This window comes from Chiloscyllium plagiosum, unplaced genomic scaffold (assembly GCF_037043375.1).
Source record: "Chiloscyllium plagiosum isolate Xiang-an unplaced genomic scaffold, Cpla_swu_hap1 HiC_scaffold_7, whole genome shotgun sequence".
NCBI classification, from domain to species: Eukaryota; Metazoa; Chordata; class Chondrichthyes; order Orectolobiformes; family Hemiscylliidae; genus Chiloscyllium; species Chiloscyllium plagiosum.
The window spans coordinates 9,617,281-9,640,986 of NW_028270145.1; the positions used below are offsets into that span (position 1 = coordinate 9,617,281).

Consider the following 23,706-nt stretch of genomic DNA (forward strand, 5'->3'; position numbering starts at 1 on the left):
GGTGGGATGCTGTTTGGAGGGTCAATGCAGACTCAATGGGCCAAATGACTTCTATCTCCATTGCAGAGATTCTATGAAACCTTAATGGGATATCTTTCTGTATCTTACAAAACTTATCTTATTAACTATCACCTGTGCCCATATGGCATCCCTCACACCCAATTGCATCCCCATTTTACCACAGACCATTTCCAGAACAATGACCACTCAACAGATGCTCACCAAAAGACCAGCATCCCTGATGTCCGGACTATACTTAAAAGGCCCATTGAGCACCCAGATAAGTATTAGAATTCTGAAGCTGTCCTGCTTGGTGACAGTCCGAGGATGAGGGACAAAGGGAAGGATGAATCCAGGTTCTCCAAAAGGGACCTGGAGGTCCCAGTGAACCGGGTGGTGCAAAGAAAGGGTGTTGTCTTTTTGGAGGACCAGCAGAGGAGGACTCAGCACCAGACTCTGGCAGCCTGGTCTGAGGATACCATTCTGCATAAAGAATGCAGAATGTTGTTCCCAAAGTTGAGAATAGGTCTCACCAGACTTCTTGCCCGATCGTGATACAAATCTTACCATAGTCTATGTCATTCAGGTTCAGCTGCCATTGCCCCATGGATGTCTGATAAATTCCCATACTGCACTCATTCACTGGGCTACATTTCAATTCCAGTTCTATTTGGCAACTCAATATTCCTGTTGACAGACAGTTCAGAATTCAGAGATGAATGCTCAAGTTTTATTTTTAGTTTTTGTAACAAACCAAGCCTGGTGAATTCAAGTTGAGCTCAGAAATGTTACACATTGAACCACCAAAGGTGAGAAATGTATGTAATTTTCTTTGGTATTGAGTTATGCTATGTCACAGACATCCTCTCAATGTTCAAAGAGCTAGTAGCAACAGTAGCCTCATTCACTTTGGTCCCCTTCGCAATATCTGAATGGAATTTTCACCAGAACCTTGCACTTCATTATTCCAGATGCATATTTTCCTCTTTTATCCTAATGACTTTTCTTCCACTATCATTGGTTTTCCAATAAAATTTCTGTCCTTATTCAGGAAAAGTCATGGAAAGGACAAAGAGAGATATTTATCGTCCCCCTCTCCTTTTGCAGAGCAACGTTATTTTAAATGCAACACGGCAAGTTGGCACTTTTGATTTTTAGTCATTCTTAGAATGTTTCGTTTCAAGGGCCTACTTCTTATAAAGAGTGTTGCTGAGACCTAGAATCGCCATGGAAGAAGTGAGGATGTGCCACTTTGTTACTTTGCCCTGTGAGGTGGTTTAACCTTTATACAGGGCTGCAGTCTGGTGCTGAGAGTTTTGTCACAGCATCAATGCCACCTGCTTCCTCAGGGTGCCTGAGTGGCATGTTGGGACTGTGCCTTTACCATGGCCACATGATATTGTGTGCTTCTTGATCTCAGGTTCCTCAAGGAGTACCACAAGGTTCAACACTGTGGACCCTGCCCTCCCACCTTTGTCAGGTTGCCTGTGCGAATGAGACTTCCTGCAGAGATTCTTGCAAATTATCAGGAAAAGAGTGAGTAGGCTTGCAGTGAAGTTACCCTTCGGTTATATGTGAGCGCCTTCCTTGTCCAATCGATCCACTGCCCCAGCACTGGATTTTAAAGGCTACCCTCTCATTTAATGCACTTTAATACATGAATCCATTTTGCACAGTGTTTACATCAATCACTGCTCCAAAGGACAAGCAAATAACTTGACTCCCTCATATAAATATGTCTCTTAACTACAAATCACTGCAAGAAAATTGACTTCTGTTGTCTATAGTAATAGGCTTTAGAAGTGAGATCAATGTTTCTCCCAGTGCTTAACATTGTTTTACAAATTATGAGATTTATGCACATTGCTTATGTGGTGCTTGACTGATGTCTGTCTACAGGCTTTCTGTAGGTTCTTAATTTTTGCCCACACAGTAAAGGAACAGTACCATCAGACATAGATGCATTGTTGTACACATTGTTAGACAACGATGCTCTGGACATTTTCATCCAGAAACATTGTTCCTTGGATTCAAAGTGTCAGATTGGAAGGTGCAGTCACGTGTTGCAGGTTTCCATTCCTTTTATGTTTCTGGACATTTTCCAAGGGCCAAACTAGTCTCAGTATTCAGACTGTGCTGAGGCATAGGGTCCAAGCTATGGATTCACATCATTTCTTCCTATTTTGGATCACTAGCTCCAGACTGGTTTAATCTGGGATACTCTTATCAAAGAAGCATGTCAAATTGCGCTGAAAGATCCACATTTGTAACATCCATTGTTTCTCTTCCACTGCCCTCTGCTGTCACATCTTACATCGTTAGGACATGACCCACCTTTATAAAACTTCATTGATTCACCCTAATTACTTTGTACTTTTCCATGTGTTCGCTTTCTCTCCCTCACAGAACATTCTTGTAGTTTTCCATTACTGACTCAATCAGCGATGTGGCTGTTCTGGAGATTAAAGCAGTAGGAGGAAATGCCAGAAAGCTGAGGGTTACAGATCAACTTTCCAGTAGACACTAAATTATAATTTCACTCTCCCTGTTCATTCAGCACAACCTTCCTTCTTCCTTAAAATATCACTCCCAATTTGCTTGACTTGGAAGTTATAGCTGGAGATTGGAAGCACCCTGCAGAATCTCTCCCTCTATTGTGAACAGAAAACAGGTCACTTTAGGAAACGTAGTAGAAATCCAACTATAAACAACTTCCAGGATGATTTATGGTTCAAGCACTTCTTTTTTTACCTCTCAGTTTGGACAGTGTTCAGAGCTATTGAAACACAGTTATACGCTGAAGCTTTCTGGGACATCTGCTAATCTCACTGGCTTCATCACATAATGTTTCGCAGATGTGATATTTGATTGAAATAAGATCCATGAAATTCATTGTTTTTAACTGCTAATGGTACCAACCAAGTGAACTGCTTCCAATGTCAGTATATATTTCCTTAGATAAGGAACCCAGAACTGCTCACAGCATTCCAGCTGTAGTCTGACCAGTCTCTTGTGTAGTTTTAGAAAGACCTCCCAGCTTTGAACTCTGTTCAAATGATTGTTTTTTTTTTATCTCTGAACAGATTTCTTAATAAAAATCCCTTTAGTTTGATATTCTGAGAAGAAAAGATAAATATGGGAAAGACCAAGTTGGGTACTTTTAATGAAGACTCAGGAGAGGGGATACATTCAGTGATGATCACAGCCGATTCCCCTGTGGAACATGGGTTCCTTAAGGGACTGGTACCCTGTCAGTCTAGAGGGTCCAAAGTAGCCAGTTAGGAGCCTAGATCATTCCTGTTGGCAGGCATGCACTCAATGATGGCTGTTGTTCTGAATCATTCCCCAGCTGGAGATATCAGATTCCATAGACCTTTCCTTCTTTCTTGAGATGGAATTTGTACTGTTCTGTTAGACCTGGCTGGAGGTCACATGGGTGCAAGGTGAGGTAAACAGAAAAGACTAGTGTCTCACCTCAACCCTACAACAGACTTGGTGGGCCAAAGGGCTTGCTCCTGTGTTGCACTGTTCTATATGCTGGAAATCCCTTCCTGGCCTCAATGGTGTGTGCATCCTGAGTAGTTCCAACCTCCCATCCAGACCTCTTCACTGTTCCCATCTCCCAAGAGCCACCCATCTCTGAATCCTACTTCTCAACATGACACCTCCTTTCTACCCTGACACCCTCCCTTTTTATGGTGTATCAAGGCTGCTGCTTCCTTCCTCATCCCACCTCAGGCAAAACTTCTCAAATTGACCTCTCAGTTGTGTCCTTTTATACCTCCAGGACCCACTTCCAAACTCGACCATCTCCTTTCCTATCCTTTAGATGGTATCTCACACAGGTAATTGATGGTAACTTCTCCAATCCGATCCAGCCCAAGGCTTGCACCCCAACCCGATATCTTCTCCCTCAATGGAGTGGTGAGTGAGAGTAAGAGAGAGTGTGCGAGTGACTGAGATGCAGGAAATGAGACAGAGAGTGAAAGAATGAGTGAGCGAGCCTTCGGATTGGAATGCAATTATGTACAAACATGGATATAAGTTTGCTCACTGAGCTGGAAGGTTCATTTTCAGACATTTCGTCACCATACTAGGTAACATCTTCAGTGAGCCTCTGGATGAAGTACTGCTGATAATTCCTGCTTTCTATACAGACAACAAGCAAAACTAATGTCATTTACAAAATACCATGCACGGACTGTAACAAACATTGGACATACAGGCAGAAGACTAGCCACCAGGATACATGAACAACAGCTAGCTACAAAATAACATGAGCCTCTCTCATTAGTATCCTTACATACAGATAAGGAAGGACACCACTTCGACTAGGACAACACATCCATCCTAGGACAAGCCAAACAGAGTAAAAACAATGACTGCAGATGCTGGAAACCAGATTCTGGATCAATGGTGCTGGAAGAGCACAGCAGTTCAGGCAGCATCCGACGAGCAGCAAAATCGACGTTTCGGGCAAAAGCCCTTCATCAGGAATAAAGGCAGAGAGCCTGAAGTGTGGAGAGATAAGCTAGGGGAGGGTGGGGGTGGGGAGAGAGTAGCATAGAGTACAATGGGTGAGTGGGGGAGGAGATGAAGGTGCTAGGTCAGGGAGGAGAGGGTAGAGTGGATAGGTGGAAAAGTAGCTAGGCAGGTCGGACAAGTCCGGACAAGTCAAGGGGACTGGAAGTTTGAAACTAGGATGAGGTGGGGGAAGGAGAAATGAGGAAGCTGTTGAAGTCCACATTGATGCCCTGGGGTTGAAGTGTTCCGAGGCAGAAGATGAGGGGTTCTTCCTCCAGGCGTCTGGTGGTGAGGGAGCAGCAGTGAAGGAGGCCCAGGACCTCCATGTCCTCGGCAGAGTGGGAGGGGGAGTTGAAATGTTGGGCCACGGGGCGGTTTGGTTGATTGGTGCGGATGTCTCGGAGATGTTCCCTAAAGCCAAACAGAGACATGCACAAGAATTCCTAGAAGCATGGCATTCCAACACGAACTCTATCAACAAACACATTGACTTGGACCTGATTTACCACCCTCTGAGAAAAAGAACAGGAAATGACATCAACATAGGAAATGACATCACCACAGGAAATGACATCACCAACCCAAAGAAATCCAAACATATAAATAGAAAGCAGGAATCATTAGCAGTGCTTTGTCCGGAGGCTCACTGAAGATGCTACCTAGTATGGTGACAAAATGTCTGAAAATGAAACTTACAGCTCAGCGATCAAACCTACATCCAGAACCTCAACCTGAGCTACAAATCTTCTCAAAACATCCCTCCAAGATTAATGATAGCCATGAGAACTCTACTTTTGGGACAAATGCCCTGCAGTTAGACATCATGAACTCACGACAATTAAGACATCACATTGAGCACAGCATTGCATTGTACAGAGCATGAGCCTGGCCTTCTGGAATTCCAGTGACTTTACCACTATGCCAACATCATCTTGACACCCCAGCGATTCCCAGAAACCATTAGAATTTCTCCCAAAAGGATCCTTGCACTTCTCCAGTGCTTCCAGCAGAGTTCAGGTTATTGTCCAGTGGGAAACCAAGCAGGGGCATCACACCAGAGTGTACTGGAAGGAAAGAATAATTATCACATTCCTCGAAACATATTCATCTTTACTAAGGCTGCTGAAATAATAACGATGCAAGGACTACTGTATTATTTATCTGAAAGTATAGCTTGAGAACTGACTTTATAAATAATGGTGCTAATGTCAGATTAGAATTAGAATTAGAATCCCTACAGTGTGGAAACAGGTCCTTTGGCTCAACAAGTCCACACCAAATCTTCCAGATATGTTTTGATTCCATTTGAAAATTTAATCTGAGAATAAGTTGATGGAAAAAATGCAGTCTCAGTCTATTAGCAGTTAAAAACAATGAATTTCATGGATCTTATTTCAATCAAATATCACATCTGTGAAACATTATGCAATGAAGCCAGCGAGATTAGCAAATGTCCCAGGAAGCTTCAGCGTATAACTGTGTTTCAATAGCTCTGAACACTGTCCAAACTGAGAGGTAATAAAAAAGTGCTTGAACCATAAATCATCCTGGAAGTTGTTTATAGTTGAATTTCTACTACATTTCCTAAAGTGACCTGTTTTCTGTTCACAATAGAGGGAGAGATTCTGCAGGGTGTTTCCAATCTCCAGCTATAACTTCCACGGCATACAGTTATGGTGCCACCCAGAATAACTTGAAGTCCTCAGAAATTCCAGTCAGCTCTTGGCTCCAGCACGGGCACCTATTCTGCTGCTGGTATGACATTCATTCACATTCCTATGAAGTCAAGCAAAGGGGGAGCTGTAGGGACTGTCTTATGAGGTTGAGTAGATTGGACCGGTACTCATTGGTGTCAAGACGAATTAGAGGTGACGTTACTGAAAGATACAAAATTCTTAGGTGGCTTGACAGTGTAGATGCAGGGAAGTTGTTTCCCCTTTGTCTATAACCAGAGCATATAATCTTAGAATAAAGGGTCACCTATTTAAGGCACAGATGAGGAGGAATTTGTTCTCTCAGAGGGCAGTGAATGTGTGGAATCCTTTACCAGAGAGTTCTATCAAGGCTGGGTCTGTAAGTAAATTCAAAGCTGAGATAGACTGGAACCGGATGGAAAATGGAGTTGAAGGTTATCAGATCAGCCATTATTTCACTGAATGGTATCGCAGACTTGATGGGCTGAACAGACTACTTCTGCTCCCACATCTTACGGTCTTATAGACCAACAAAGTACTAAAAGTATCACTGAAAAAATACCAAACTCTTAACAGCAGCCCTCAAACGCACTTTTAACAGAGATATATAGGTTCTTGTTTGCAAGGGGATCAAAGGTTATGGGGAAGAAGCATGAAAATGGGGTTGAAAAGCCCATCAGCCATGATTGAATGGCAGAGCAGACTCGATGGGCCGAATAGCCTAATTTCTGCTCCTATGGTCTTATAGTCTTAAAATGACCTCCTCATTGTGGTATGTTTGCTTGGCTGCAATCGGTTATAAAGGTAGTGTCATTGAGGGAGTTTGGGGTAAAGATGGAACAGAATGGGGTGAGAGATTTGTCATGTCTACTCAATTTAATTTATATCCTTAGTGCTATTTTAATGCAACAAGCGTTTGTCAAGTCTAAAGAGAGCTGGCAGATTTTCCGGAAGGAACTGTAAGTGAGGTTTCTTTATGGCAGATTTGAAGTGATCATGTTTAAGTACACACTCTACTCTGCTATTTCCCCTAGAACCAGGCCCAAAAGGGATGGTATTTCAGACGAAAATCCAGGCCCAAACAATACTCATTTCTGTGGAGTTCGTGAGTTCAGTTGGAGCTTTATTTAAGAAATAAATATGCTCCAAAACATTTAATCATTTTGAAACTTTTACATCATAAACAATAGAAAAATTATTGCTGTGATTTAAAAAATATGTGGAACAGACATTGGAGACAAGAGGAAGCCCCAGCGAAAAACCTCAGAGGTTAGAAATGACAAGAGATTGGGACAACTGCTTGGGAAATCCAGCCCAGAACCTAGAAATGTGTAAAAATTAAGATGTTTCAGCTCCTGAGGGTTAAGCAATGAAAGCCAAAAGTCATTGTTGCTTTTCCACGTCCTAAGATTATAACAATAGATTTGACACAGCAACATTGGAATTGCATATGGGATATGACCATCTGAATGCTTATACCACTTAGTCTTATTTACCTTTTCAGATTGCTCCACTTATGAAACTTCCAACATTCAACTGTTCTGGTGAAAATGTTAAAATATCTCAACTGAAGTCTCTGCTATAAAATAGAAGGAGAAACATCAGATGAATACATTGCATACTCGCTGTTAGTGTTTCATTGCTTATTTTCAGGTCCTGTCTGTTCTGATCATGGGTGGTCTGTTGAAATGGGTTTTTCATGCAACAATGTCTGTGCAGGAATTTTTTGATAATCAGTTATATCTCACAACTGCAGGCAATTCTTTTCTTGGATGCCTTTAGAAGACCTCAACACTGTATATCAGATCCCCACCGCAAGTCTCCAGGATTCCCACTGAGGAGTGGCACTTCACATGGCACCGTGGTCCCTGACTGTTGTGGATGACCGATTTACAACGCACAGTGATGACAACAACCACAGGTTCAAATCCCACGTCAGCAGGAGTTACCATGAAGGTTTTGCATTCTCAACCTCTCTCTCTCTCCACACCTGATCTGTAACCCTCACCAGTTGTGTCTTTTTAATGAGATAGCAAACCCTATCATCTTCTGGGACTATAGTGGCTTAACCTAATGTTCACCTCTTTGTCCTGCACAGACGAGGACAGATTATCATTGATTATGTAACAAGAGGTGGGATTTTATCAATCGTCTGTCATTTCAGATATTGTAACTGGAAGTGAATACCTCTTCTGCTTTCTCTCTGTTAGCTTTTTTACCACCCAATTATAATTAACTTTCTAAGGGTCAGGAGAGAGTTTCCAAAACAAGTTGTGATTTGCATTGGGGAAACCCACTGTCAGCTGACAATGCTGCCTCTACAGGCTGCCTGTAGAGTCTCATAGTTAAACAGGGAGGCTCTCGATCACAGCCACAACATTCTGCCCAGATCCATTCCCATTAACATAAGACTTCAGAGCACAATGAGCTAATGTTCTTCACATCTTAAATTTCACTTATAAATATTGCACATTATATTGGTTTCACTTTATTCATGTTAACGGTATTTGTTGAATTTAACTTGGTCAGAAGGCTGAATGTATGGGCATGCTCTCTTGGTTGACACGCATTGATGGTTACAGGAGAATGAGGACTTTGTTCCTTTCTGTGCTTATTCTTTGTTGAATGTCCCTGTTAGTCCCCAGTGTTGTACTCCCTATCTGTAGGACATGGGTATGCATACGAGCTCAGCCAACTGTCCCTTCTGTGCATTGTGAAGGACATTGCCTAATAGCACTCTCGACAGGGATAATTGAAACATTGTAGGTGAACCCAAAGCCCTGTAAGCACACAGTCAACAGCATCCTAACAATGACCCACCCTTTAGGTCCCTTATTTTTAAGTATAATAAGTATATTTACCACACTCCCATCCAGGACATAGACTCTTCCCTCTTCACCGTTCCATGACACTGACCACACTCTCTATCCTCTCTTAGATCACTCAATCTTTCATGTCCCTGAGCTCACTCCATCATCTCCCCTCATCTCTACGTGCTGGTCCTGAGCCTCCATGCAAGAATCCATTCTCTGGCATGTTGACTTGATCTCAACAATAAGTCTTTATTGAAAGCTCTTTCAGGCTAAGGAGCAATCACAGCATGCAAATGTGTTACAAGTTCGAACCTGCCAGACCATTGTGAGGCTCTACACTATTGACTGTAATTACTGCATTTCAAACCATTGCTGGGAAATTGAAATTGTCGCTGTCATCTTATTAATGCGCCACATGTTTCAAGCCACTATGGTCTTCATAAAGAAAAACAGAAATTGCTGGAAAGCATAGCAGGTCTGGCAGCATCTGTGGAGAGAAATCAGAGTTAGCATTTCAGGTTAAGTGACCCTTCCTCAGTACTGGAGTACTATAGTCTCTGTAAATTTCTCCTTAGCTTTGAGAGTGATGTATCTGCTCCAACTGATGGGCTGGAGGTATAAGGGGGCAGCAAGAGGAAGGTGTGATAGCAATGGTAGATGTATGGGGTTGAGATGGGAGAGCAGTTGGACATTATGCATGAGTTCCAAGTGTCAGGGACTGTTGTTGGGTGAGTGAATGTGCATTGAACAATGTTAGGTTAGTGGTGCAATGAGTAAGAGATGTCATGTCAGCAAGCTGTTGACTGACCTTTACCACTTGTGGGAGATCATTAAACTTAGTGTGGTGCCATTGCCAGATCTTCTGGTTGAGATGCCCAGGAATTGACCTCCCAGGTCAGCTGTTCCAATCCCTTCACAGGATGATCCTGGAGGTTTGACTGCCTTTCCCTCCTCCCTTCAGAACTCTCCTCTTGCCCAATTTCAATACACCCAGCACTATATTCATCACCCTGGATCAAAGGGAGCAAAATGTTTTATTACTCTTATTTTGAAAAAGACAAGACAGACTTGTTTTGTACAGAACCATTCAAAACTTCAAGATATTACAAAGCAGGTTACAAACAGGGAAGTGTTTTTCAAATGTACTCACAGTTGTAATTGTGAAAAGATGACAGCTAATTTGCACTCAGCAAGCTCCTACAAGCAGCAATGTGTTAAGGACTAGATAACCTGTTCTGTGATGATGATTGAATGCTGAAAGTCCTAAAAGAACTCTCTTAATCTTGTTTGAACTCATGCCTGAGATTCTTCTCACTCATTCACAACCTCAGTTTAACCATTAATCTTTCATATGAAATCTGGGAAAGCAGTCTTAATGATTGCTGAAAAAACCTGAATGTGAAACCAGAGAAGCAAGAAGGCAACTCCTGACACCACTGTAATGGTCTGTCCTTATTACTGATGCTCACATTCTGCCTCACCGCACTCCCATTACTTCCAGCATCCATGTAATGGTTCCCCTCACCCTCAATCACTCTCCTGAATCACCACACCTCCAGGCTTGGTGACTAGCCCCCAGCCCCAGATTTCATGTTTTGCCGATAATTGATGCCAGACCTTCCAGCCATTCATTACTCCTCCCAGTGTATCTCCCAACTGTCTGTGATCATGCCCCACTCTCTATCCCCACATGGGTGAGGCCACATAGCTATCTGAAACATGAATGAATGCATTAATCATTTGGCAGCATCTCAGAAAAAGTGGGGAGATTTCTGTGATAGGGAGCTCAAAACAGACAGGAGGAGACTTGGCACAAGAATTTCTGGATGGTTTTACAACTCTCCCATCAAGTGAGAATAACCTTACAGGAAGTCTCAGCGTCCTTGGGTCCTAATTGTTTCTTGAAGATTCCTGTTTGCCTCCTAAGGGACAGATCCTTATTAGTAAAGAGACAGTAATGGCACAGGGATCTGTGGCAAAAGCACCATACACTGGGACCATTCATTTAGGACCATGGAAGGCTGCACATTTATGAAACCCACCATTGGAATGCTGGGACAGCAGTGTGGACTCCATGAGAAAAAGAATTGAAAACAAAATTAATTGGTAGACAGACATTTTAGCAAGAAGCCTGGATACACCTACTTTAAGGGTGAGTGCACATCAACATTTCTGAGTGTTTTAGGCAGGTCAGAGTTGTTCACAATTTGATGCTTATCTTGAGTTAATTTGTTACTCGTGATCCCACAAGCCCCAGTGCAGGGGTGTCATCCCAACATAACTGAGAGATTTCAGTCTCACAACTGCTGAAGGTGATGAAAATATATTTCAATACCTCAGTTCAGAATTCTGTATAAAACGCACAATGTTCCGTTATTTTACAATGCAAATTTGGGAGAGGACAGACCACTGAATATGCTAAGCCTATTTAAACAAAAATTGCAATCCTGCTCCTCACACTTCAGTTGCTGTGTGTTTTTTTTTAAAATTCCCTTTTTTGTGCTGCAGTGAATGGAAAGATTGAGCGAGACAGGAAGGAGAATATTGGCAGAGCCTGGGGAAGGGCTGCATTTGGCAGCTGTGTGTTCTGTTTGCACACACACACTGATAAATGTAGGGAAATTCTTTCAAGAGGGCAGAGTCAGTGCCTGTCTTAACTATTTTACCGGTTGATTTGAGGGCTTCATTCACTACAGCCGTTGGATATTTTAGACTGTGGCTCTACCAGCCAATCCAGGTGATCTTTATTATCTACTACAACAAGCGTACCAAAAGGCCTTCCCTTGAGGTAAAGTAAGCATAACTATTAGCACAGACTCACACAGTCTTTTTCATTTGCAAATGTACTTTCAACTAACCTACTCTGAATTTCCACGCAGTCGAACTGTGGACAGGAATTGATTTTAATCTGTGTGCTTTCCCTCGAGTGCCTCTTGTTTGCTGAAGCATCTTCCTTTTTACATGTTTCTGATTCCTGTGCGTACTCTTTGACTTAGAGCTGTTGTCCTTTCCTGTTGTCCAGGGAATAATTTTCTGCGGAGTTGATAGGTAAACCCAGATGTCTAGACTGGCTGGAAATCTGGAAGCAGAGGTTGCTTTAAGCAAGGGTTTGTGCAGGGTTAGCTATAGAAGGGAGAATGATGCAGACTGCAGACAGCTTGCTATTTTACAGCATGATTTGGCATAAACGGTCAGTGAATTTCGATTAATCTCCTTGCTGCTGCTCCAGGTAGAGAACTAAATCCAATCATTATGCTACGTTGCCATTGGTTTTGAATGCTGCACTGGAATTAGAGCACAGTAATACAATCTTTTCAGTATAGTTTGTACAAAATTAATGGGCTGCCAACAGTGATTGGGCTAAAGACCTTTAACAATTCATCAGGCAGTAAATCAAATCCGGATTTTTTTATTTACATAAGAATTGATGCATGTCCTGTTATTAAAAAGTGCTCACTTTGTGTACTTTCATTAAATGTTTTCCAGAACAGCCTTTTGTACTATGTGGTGATTTTGGTCTGTTTGTACAGCTGACCTGATATAAACTGTCCAGACTGAGAAGAGCTGTTCTTGTCGTTCTTAATGGAGCTTGATGTAGGGGTTGAATAAGCATAACTATGAAATGTTCTGGTCTTCAAGTTCAATTTAGCCAAATTCATGTTTAAAATAGGTTTTCTTGTATTACAATTTTTATGATCAGTTTGCCTAACATTACTGAAATATACTTAGAGTAGAACTCTCTTTATCAATGTAACAGTGTATTTCATGAAGTAGAAGACTTGATAGAAGTGATCAAATACTGGTCAAGTATGCAAAATGTCATTATACATCATAACAGAGGTCATGTCAGTTAGGAAAAAATGAAGGAGGAGCAGAGGGAAGACAGTTAATAACTTCAAACTGATTTCAGATGCTGCATTAAGATGAAAACTGTTGGGATACTTCCAGATGTTCCATTATATTATGTGTCCTTAATTCGTAAGCTTGCTTTTCATAGATTCAGATGACATGGATGTTTAGCTTGGCTTTTAACATTTTAAACATGGATTACATTTATAACAGGAATATGCAACTTCATGAGCCAGTATTGCAGCTTTTCTAATTCTGCTTCAAAGACAATGTCAGACAATTCTAAGCACCCGTAATAAAGTAATGTCATTTTGTTTCTCTTGGCACTGATTCTAACGTTGGGAAAGGTTATATTGTTTGCACTCTAATCGTGATGATGGAGCCAAGATGGTAACCACTAATGTGGTCAGGATGTGATTATGAATGAGCCACATATGCAAAGCCTCTGGAACACAAGGATCCACGGACTGAGAGGTGATAAATGACTGCATTGCATCTTGGTGACATTCTGTTATGCCATACAGAGCATAGAGAAAAAAAGATAGATATCCAATTATAACATGTTCATCACAATATCGGGGCACCCCTAGTGCTTAGAAACCAATTAAGCACTTTTCAATTGCGATTAATGTTTTTTATATGTAAAGCAAAGCAAGCTCCCAGAAACAAGAATATCAGATAAATTACTTTTAAGGGCTTTTTGATGGACATCAGAAAGAACTCACTACTTTTCTTTGGAACTTTGGATCTAACATGAACATCTGACAGGGCAGATAGATCCTAAAGCATAGGAACTAGGAACAGGAGTAGGTAAAAACAATGACTGCAGATGCTGGAAACCAGATTCTGGATTAGTGGTGCTGGAAGAGCACAGCAGTTCAGCGCTGCTCCTTGGATGCTGCCTGAACTGCTGTGCTCTTCCAGCACCACTAATCTAGGAACAGGAGTAGAACATTCAGTCCTTTGAGACTGCTCTGCCACTCAGTAGGCTTGGGGCTGATCCCCTACCTCAGTGACATATTCCCGCTTTCTCACCATACCTTTGATGCCTTTATTAACTAAAATATTTATCTATCTCTTTCATGAATAAATTCAGCGACTTGGTCTCCACAGTCTTGTGTGGTAGAGAACTTCACAGGTTCACTACTCATTTAGTGAGGAAATCTTTCATCATCCAAGTCCAAAATAGTCTATTCCATAACCAAAGACTGTATCCCCTAGTTCTAGAATCTCCAACCAGGGAAAACATGCTCCCTGAATCTAGTCTGTCCAGCCCTGTTGGAATTTTATACATTTCAGTCAGATCCGCTTTCAACTTCTAATCTCTAGTGAATACAGGCCGAGTCAACCCAATCTCTCCACATGTATCAGCCCAACCATCTCCAATACCTGCCTCGTAAACCTCCACTGTGCTTCCTCAATGGCAAGGAAATCCTTTTTTATGTAGAGAGATCAAAACTAGACACATTACTCAGATGCAGTCTCACCAATGCCCTGTATAACTGCAGCAAGACATCCTTACTTCTGAACTAAACTCCTCTTACAATGAAGACCAACATGCCATTTGCCTTCCTGATTGCTTGCTGCACTGGCTATTTTCATTGACTGGTATACAAGAACATCCAGATCTATTTGTATATCCACTCTTCCCAATTTATCACCATTTCAATAATGCTGCTCCTTTCTGTTTTTTACACTGAAGCATCTAACTTCACAGTTGACCACATTGTACTGCATCTGTCACATGCTTGTCCACTCACCCAACTGGTCAAGTGGTAAGCACCAAATATTAGAGAAGGGACTGAAAGGAAGCGCAACACTTTTCAAAAGGGAAGGAGGGAAAATAGGATGATTTTTGTAGCTGATAATACAGCAGCATTGGCAGAGTTTTGGGAACAAAACATATGTTTCTTTAATAGATTTGGTGAAAGAAAGAGAAGACAAAAATAATAACATGGAGGCAAAACATATATATATATTTTTTATAAAAGCTAATGAGGCAAAAAGGGCTGGATTATCCTTTTGTGTAGTGACTGTTTTGGATGCAAAACCTACCCCCATGGAAATCTGTCACGCATTAGGAATTTGACAGGATATACTCCGTTAAGCAGAATGAAGACAGATTCTCTGTTCTATTAAGGATGTGGGCACACTTTCAAAATTGAAAGGCTAATAAGAGGCTTTCAGCTTGAAAGGAGCAGTAGGCTGTAAGGGAAACTAATTGTGAGATATATCAGGACAGAAGAGGGAGTCATTATCTGACAGCAGATAGATGCTGTACTGTAAGTTAGATATGTTTTTACAAAAATGAGAACTTATTGTTTTCAATCCTGCAAAGGTAAATTGACAATTACCTTGATCAACATTGTATCTGTGTTGAGGTGCATAAAAACAGTTCTCCCATTGGAAGAAATGCTCTAACGTATTCAAAACAGAGGAAGACATTGCTTATGATTCATGCTGATATGGTCTGAAGTGATTAAAGTGTCCATGGTCCCTACAAAAAAGAACTTGCTCTTGTCACAGTGAGAAAAAAAACCAAATTGCTAGACTGGTGTGATTCACAGGACATCTGGTATAGCTTAGACAAGATAGCTGGAGATTTTTTTTAGTTTTAATAGACTCCATTGTTATAAGGGAGCCCATTGAGCGCTTTGTTCAGTTTCAATCAAACCTACTTATATTAATTCGAGTCTTTGTTCACATCTTGAATGACAGTTTATAAAGTCTAATAAAAGATATCAGTCTTTGCTGGGTTAGTGAAATAAATGTTTGTCTTTACAAGGAATTGGCCACTTGAGAGGATTTAATTTCTGTGGATGGGTTTTATGAATAATAGCTTTTTTCAGGACCAACCATGTTTGAGTAGGAGGTCTATTAGATTGTTATATTTTTTCATCTCCATGGTAAAACTTGGGGCAGAAACTTATAGGGGTCTGAGTAGAATGGACTACACTGAGATTTGTGGCAGAATCAGGCAAGAAGTCCAGCAAGGCCTATCTCAGTTTCTGGAGCATCTCACTGCCTCTTTAAGTATTTTTCAGGTGGCAAGGCACATTTCCTGTTCAGGAAGGGCTTATGCCCGAAACATCGATTCTCCTGTTCCTTGGATGCTGCCTGACCTGCTGCGCTTTTCCAGCAACACATTTTTCAGCTCTGATCTCCAGCATCTGCAGTCCTCACTTTCTCCTATTAAATGCCTCATTCATGCACAACTCATCTCATTAATATGCAACTTCCTATTTTGCCAAACAAACTCGACACTGAGAATTGTCAACATAGAAGTCAGAGTGAGTACCTGGTGGTTTCAACTCGCTGCTGGCTTTGAGGAATCTCCGTGTTGTTCAGCACCAACAGTATCTCTGGGCACTACCCGTGGGTTGCTTGTTGTCATTGGTCAGAAGTCTGAAGCAAAAACCATCCTTGGGGGGTGGGGGTGGTGGTGGCGGTGGGGGTTGTTCTGGATGTTGATTGTTGATGAAATCAAAAGGGGCAGTGGGTGTTCATTACCAAGAAAAGGATGGGGGATTCAAAACTGAGGGCACTGCAGGGACATATTTAGAGGCAGGGAGAAGATAGTAATGAGGGAATCTCAAGGTACCTGGGGTGGTAAGTGGAATGGCATTGGAAGGTAAGGGGAAAAGGAAGGCAGTGGGGTTATTGGCAGTGACCACCACTATGGCAAGGGAACTGAGAGGTGCAGCATGGGAATCATTCAGATGTAATGTCGGGATTCAGGGGCAGGGAGGAGGAGAGTAGGTTCAATGCATTGGGTCACCCCATTGGGTAGAATGGGTGGAAATAGGCTGTCAGGGTGGTGCAAGGGAAAGGGGGCGGGGGTTGTGGAGAGGAGAGTACTGGTGACCAGACTGGGTCTGCTGCTGATGGTGGCTACCGTGACCTGTGTTCCCTGCTAGATGTGGATTGCAACTGGAAAATGGCTAGGCCAATGGCCAGGGTGGGCAAAATCAGTGTCAGTTTGATGGGCAAAAGTGTGGACTCTATGTCTGCTGGACACTAGGGCATTGAAGGGGTAAATACATGAAACAAGTGTTAGCAAAGTACAGCTACGTTTTATTTGCAATTTTTTTTTCCCCATTTGCAATGTAAATGGAGTGAATGTGCTCAAGTTCAAATTCTGGTCATCGGTGAAATGCACCATGTGATTGGTGCTTGCAAATCTGATAGCATTCAATGATGCAGAAGTTAGTGCAACAACTTCAAAAGAGGCAAAATCTGGCCAAGGGCAACCCATCACTTATGAATCATCCAAAGGAGCTATGGCATAAGTGGGACAGCATTGGACGACACGGTAAGCTGCAAGGAATGGGTTATTGGCAGTGACCACCACTGTGGATCCCCAAGGCGAGTATAGAGAATCATTGCCACTTCATTTTGTTTACTTATATGTGGGACATATGCATCACTGGCTGGCCACCATTAAGATTAGATTCCCTACAGTGTGGAAACATGCCATTTGGCCCATCATGTCCCACTGACTCACCCAGACACATTCTTTTGAATTATGCACCTAACACTAGGGGCAATTTAGCATGGCCAATTCACCTGACCTGCACATCTTTGGATCGTGGGAGGAAACTGGAGAACCCAGAGGGTGGCTCATGCAGACACAGGAAGAATGGGCAAACTCCACACAGACAATCGCCCAAGTCGGGAATCAAACATGGGTCCCTGGCACTGTGAGGCAGCAGTGCTAACCACTGAAACACTGTGCCGTGGTGGTGGCAGTGGTGGGTTGGTGGTGGTGAACATTCTTCTTGGACAACTGCAGTCCATGTAAGTATGACAAAGGACTCTACTGAATGGAAATGAAAAGTAGAATTATTCATGGAACTGGGATGGAAAAGGGAGGGTTGAAACGCAGCATTATTGATATAATGTGTTAGTCACTCAGCCAATGCAGCAACATTATCAGATCAATGCACATATTGCATCCAGAGCTGTGGTGGAACAGGCAAGTGGGCTTCTGAAGCTGTGGTTCTCTTGCTGGAATTGATGCTAATGTACCACAGCATCTTGGCTTGTCAACTCAAAAGGCCGCAGTACAACTAAAGTCAGTGGGAGCCCAGGCAACATACTGCACTGTTTAGAGTCACATCTAACACAGAGAAAAATGTTTTTGGTTGTTCGAGGTCAATAATTTCAGTCATAGCATATCACTGAAGGAGTTACTCAGGTTGGATATTTTCTAATCAACCTGTTCAGAGATGTTATCACAAAAACTTAGAGCAGTAGGACTTAGACCTGGGCCTCTTTGTCCAGTGGTAAGGGCGCTACCACTATATCACATCCCTCAGGATCGTGTCTTCAGCTGCTTTATTAATGACCTACTCTCCATCATAAAGTTGGAAGGGGGATGTTTGCTGATGATTGTACAATGTTCAATGGCATTCATGACCTTTCAGATATTGGACCAGTTCATGTTCATATGCAGCAAGATGTGGGCAACATTCAGGCTTGAGCTGTTACATGACACAATATTTGTGCGAAACAAATGCTATGCAATAACTATTTCCAACAGAAACAAATCTAACCATCTCTTCTTAGCATTCAATGTAATTATGAATACTCAATTTTCCAAAATCAACATCCTGGTGGTTTCCAATGACCAGAAAAGCCCTGACAGCATGCCTCTCTTTTCAGCATATTCACATTTAGCACCTCCAAGTGACAAGTTACACCTCCTTGACTCTCCACTTCTTTGTACCTGACCACCCAAGGTTGACAAACCTTGAAGTACTTCCTAAAGACTTGAAAAAAGTTAACCCTGTGTGTGACTATTTACTTTTGAGGTTCCGTACCCCTTCAAATTGTCTCAGCAGTCTCTCCGGAGAGCCCACTCATGCATGTGCTCTGCACAGCAAAGACAATGTGTAAAGGCAGCAAATTCAATTTCATTTAACAAGACGACCTTACAGGTTCAATCTGTCATCCTTATTCATAGAACATTGCTGACGCAGTTGATGTTGCTCTGTGATTGGAATTGTTTGGTTCTTATCTTTGCACTTGATTCGTTCAAGTAAAAGCAGTATACTGTTTCTATTATGATAAGAATACTTAATTACATTATATTAACGTCACAGAAATAAGTCACAGCCCAATTCTTCCCATCTCATTCTCACCTAATCTCGGTACATACTTGAATGAACCCAAGAACATATCAGCAAGGAACAAGAGTAGACCACCTGTCCCTTTGAGCCTGTCTATCAATCAGTAAGATCTTGGCTGATCTGACACTAACCTCAACTTTACATTCCCGCATATCCCCAATAACCTTTCACCCCTTTGTAATCAAGAATCGATCTACCTCTACCTTGAAGATATTTTGTTTCTACATTCATTGCTTTTTGAGGAAGGGGATTCCAAAGAATCTTAACCCATTGTGTTGTTTCCTCCCCACGTGCTAATCTAGCTTTTCTTAAATTCACCTATGTTATTACTTGAAATAATCCAAAAACTACCAAATTCCATATTCTAACTACTAACTGCATCAAGAACTTTCTCCTGAGTTACTCAATTGCCTATTCATCAGTTCCTTTCCCTTCCAGGAAAACTCTGCCAAACCACACACCAATCAGGCAGAGGTGAGGCCACTCACAACACTCAATCGAAACCCCCAGGACAGAGGTTCTGCCCAGCAAGCATTTCTGTTTGGTCAGTGACTACTGTCTCTGCTGCTGAACAGATCCACTGCGGAGGCTGTGGCTGATGGTAGAAGAGCACACTCAAAGTCCAACCATCATTGAGAACCAAGGATAATGGTAAGCCATGTGAAAGGCATGGGCAGGTTCTTGGAGTTAGGGAAAGGGTGAGATGGGGGATCCAGAGGACAACCCCTGCCTAAATGTCCAATGTTTCAATCAGCTTTAGATCAACCCTTAGATCAAGGATTCCCCTGCTCCCTTCCCCATCCCCACCAAATCCTGAGATGACAAGCTGCCTGCAGGGTAACCAGTGTCATAATTATCACATGACAACAGGCTGGAGTTGGGTTGATCCCAGTGGAGCTAGAATGAAGCCCTTAACAGGTCCTTAATTGACCACTTAAGGGTTTCAGTTTGGGGGCAGGACTCAGTGGGAGGGTAACTGTGGACCTTCCCGCTCAGAATTTAATTTCGCCGAAGGTGTGAAGACAGATTTAGATTCACCACCACCCCCCCAATTAATGTGTTTCCTGCCCCCAGGCTCGCCAACATCGGGGGGCAGAATATTCCAACTATCGTGCGTGTCTCACACTGCATCTCACATCAGTCCTGGACCCGGGGGCCTGTGGTCTGCAGGAGCTGCGTGCAGAGTTGTCATTATTCAATGGCGTCTCTGTCTTTCCTCACTGAAAATCACCATCTTGCTGAGACTTGTAGGAATAGCTACACAAAACTCCCTTGCCAGCATTTAACTAATTCAGGATGTGAACTCAGGAGACACCATGTGGATGTTTCTATTTTTAGACTCTAGTTCCCTGCCTGGAGTTGTAATAATTAGCCGTTGTAGAGTTGTGGACAAAGGTTTTGCTATATATTCAAAGTGGCACTTATTTCAACGTTATGTATTAAAATAGATGCTTTGGGTATCCTAATTGATTGTATGAATGAAAATGATTTATTAAAATTCCTTGTCAGACAGACGTTTTTTAATGAGCCTGGTCTATATAACTCTAATAGAGAGGATGCCATAAACAATGAGCGAAATTCAAGCTCCACACTGAAAACTGTCAAGTCAGCTGAAGAAAGAACAAGCATTTGTAGTACATGGGAGAAACCAACTCATTAGAAAGGGATAAACATTGTCCTGCATCAAAGGAAAATGGAACAGCCTGGTTGAAAGCAACTGGATTCTGATTTATTAATTTATTGCAGATAGTGCTGGCTGACTGGAGACTGTAACTGAAAGCAGATGTTGCTGGAAGAAAGTTAGGCCACCTCACATTAATGAGAAAATAAAGAGGCTCCTGCAGTAGAGCTGGGGCAGAAGAAATCCCCTTGCGGTACCATTGGTTAACAATAATATGCCAAGGTTCAGAAAGCAGATACTGTGCCCTTTAATAACAGATGTGGGAGAGCTGTGCTTTATAAACTGTAAGTACTAAGTGAATGATCAAAGTCCAGGCATGGGACACCATTAAACCTGATCAGAAGTATGAGGGCTCATTCTGATGTGCTGCAATACTTGAGAAGATAGCAACATTTGTCACGTGCTGATCAGAGCAGGACTACTGAACATTCTTGGTGGCCGGGTTTCATTATGGTATGAATTGGTGAGATGTGTGTTCACAATGAGCATCAGGGGAACTTGTCTGTTGGGGAGTGTGAAGAATTGGCTGTCTGCTCCAGGAGGTAGCTGAAAGGGTGGAACAGGATTTGGGGGGCAAGGGAGTAACTGTAAGGGGACCAGTGGCGAGCCACAGCATTGTAACAGAATGTGGAACAGCACCCCTATTTCCCCCCAAAAAATTAGGTACTTTCAGTGGTTTCTTTAAGGACCCTTGGTTGGGTGTTCCACACTGGAGCAATGACAGGCTGACCTGCAGGCAAAATCCCTAGTGGGTGAGTTTGTACCCTAAGGTTACTCCTAATTGTTTCTGATGTGGGACCCATTACTTCAGGATACAAACATTGTTTGATTATAATTCTAGTTACAGCCTAAGTTTCATAGTACTATTACTTGTGTCAGTGTGGATGCAGGTTAGGGGACGCAATCTGGGGAGGTGACATCTTAGTGGTAGTATCAGTGGACTGTTAATCCAGGGATTCAGGTGACATTCTGGGGACTTGGGTTCAAATCCCACCTTGGCAGTTGGTGGAATTGGAATTCAACGTTTTTTTAAAACTTGGATTTAAGAGTTTAATGATGACCAGGAATCCATTGTTGGGAAAACTCATCTGGTTCACTAATGCCCTTTAGGGAACACAACTGCCATCTTTACCTGGTCTGGCCTATATGTGACTCCAGACCCACAGCAACTTAGTTAACACTTAACTGCCCTCTGACAATTATGGATGGGTAATAAATGTTGGCCTCGCTGGCAACATCCCATGAATGAATTAGGAAAAAAAAGGTATTTCTCGTCACAAATACTCTCCTGGGAATCAATTTTACTCTCTTCATATCACTTCAACCAATGGTGACAAAACTGAAGGCAACAGTAGATTTAGGAAAGCAGGCATGATATTGCACAATGAGGTACAGGAGGCTGATGCCCTGTGATAAAGAAAATTTCTTTGCATCATGTAGGCACTAAAGTTTGAAGTAGCAATGGGTGGAGTTGATGATCTTACTGGTTAAATGGGAACCATCAGTTCTACCCTTTGTCTTCCAGCTCTGAGTCCACGGTGATTGTCATGGAAACCATTGATCCACTGAATCAGGTTCTATTTCTTCATTGATGCATAGCACTGGACTAAAAGGAACTCCAAACAGATAAAAATTGAGGAACACAATGACCTTGACATCAGTTGGCAAGTTGTGTGAATGTGTCCTAGGATGAGGCACTATAACTCTGTTGCTTCTCAGCTACATTTCATTCACAGGGCACAGTCACCAACAGGTAGCAATGACTTTTAATACGTGTTCTAGAACTGTGAGTTTGAAAGTCATTCCATCTCAAAAAATGCAAAAGAGAATAAAATACCAAACGTAAGCATGACTTTCATTTCTTGGTATTCCTTGTAAAATTACTCAAGGTCCATGTATGAACAGTCTAGTTGCTTAAAGTAAGGGTAAAGTTACCATAGCCCCAGCAGACCACAGACTGCTCTCTCATCAGACAGAGGTGACTGGTGGTGAGTTTAACCTGAGGGTCACCACATCTTGGGCAAGAGGTGAGGTTGAGAAAGCAGGCAACTCTGCCTCACAAACCAACCATGCAGCCAACCAAACTAACTGACCCCCTCTGAAGACTATCCAGTCAGGGAGTGCATGAATATTTTACTTCTTGCCATGAGAAATGGGTAACCTTTGGCTTCATAATGGCTTCCTCCTTGTTAACCTGCAACCCAGTAGTGTCAAGATTGACCTCTTCAAAAAGTGCAGCAGTGTATCTAGTGATTGCTCATTATACCTGCCTTCCCTTTGCTTGACAACGCTTGCATTCCAGCTATGAACAGCTGACCAGCCCTTTCCAGTATAATTGTAGTGCTTTAAATGAATAGTTAGCACAATTCCTCATTATCAATCATGCTGCATTTTTGGATTGTGCACATGACATAGGCCTTACATATAAAGCAACAGAACCGAATTGTTATATCTTAAAACAATGCTTCTCAAACCTTTTCTCTGTATTGACACAATTTTGAGGCTTGAAACTTGAGACCTGGGAAGTGGGGACTTGTGAAAGTGGGGTCCCACTTTCACGAGTGAGGGGCTGGATATTATAACTCAGTCAGATCTCCACAGTGGCTACAGCTGCCTTGGAGCTTGTGAACCCAAAATTTCAACTTGAAATTCCACTTGGTGTCCCAGTCCCACTTTGGGAATATCTATTTTAAAGTCAGGATGATGCATACTGGAATAATAATGGCGATGGAAATCTGGAAGAGTATCTCAAATGCAGGAGAGACAAAGGCTGGAATAAGGAAGCCAGGAGGAAACGTGAAGAAAGGATGGCAGGCTGCGATGAAACAAAGGCAGAGCTACGAAATGAATATTTTGTTTCTGTCTTTACTAAATTAGAAGGTGGCGATAATTGCTAAGATGAAAACATGGGTGTTGAGCAATTGAGCAGTATAGTGGTAGCTAAAGGTGAAGTGACAAAAAGGCTGGCAGAACTCCAGATAGAGAAGTCTCCAGGCCCAGATGGGATGGATCCT

General features: G+C 42.3%; 1 protein-coding gene across 1 annotated transcript in view; it reads left to right on the forward strand.

Annotated features, from left to right (window-relative positions):
• Positions 1 to 11,676: 11,676 nt before the first annotated feature.
• The window catches only part of LOC122551286 (spermatogenesis-associated serine-rich protein 2-like), a 161,906-nt gene continuing 149,876 nt past the window's right edge, over positions 11,677 to 23,706 (forward strand). The window contains exon 1 of the mRNA XM_043692962.2: positions 11,677 to 11,819. The gene's annotated coding sequence lies outside the window, so the exon portion shown is untranslated. The remainder of the gene's footprint in view (positions 11,820 to 23,706) is intronic.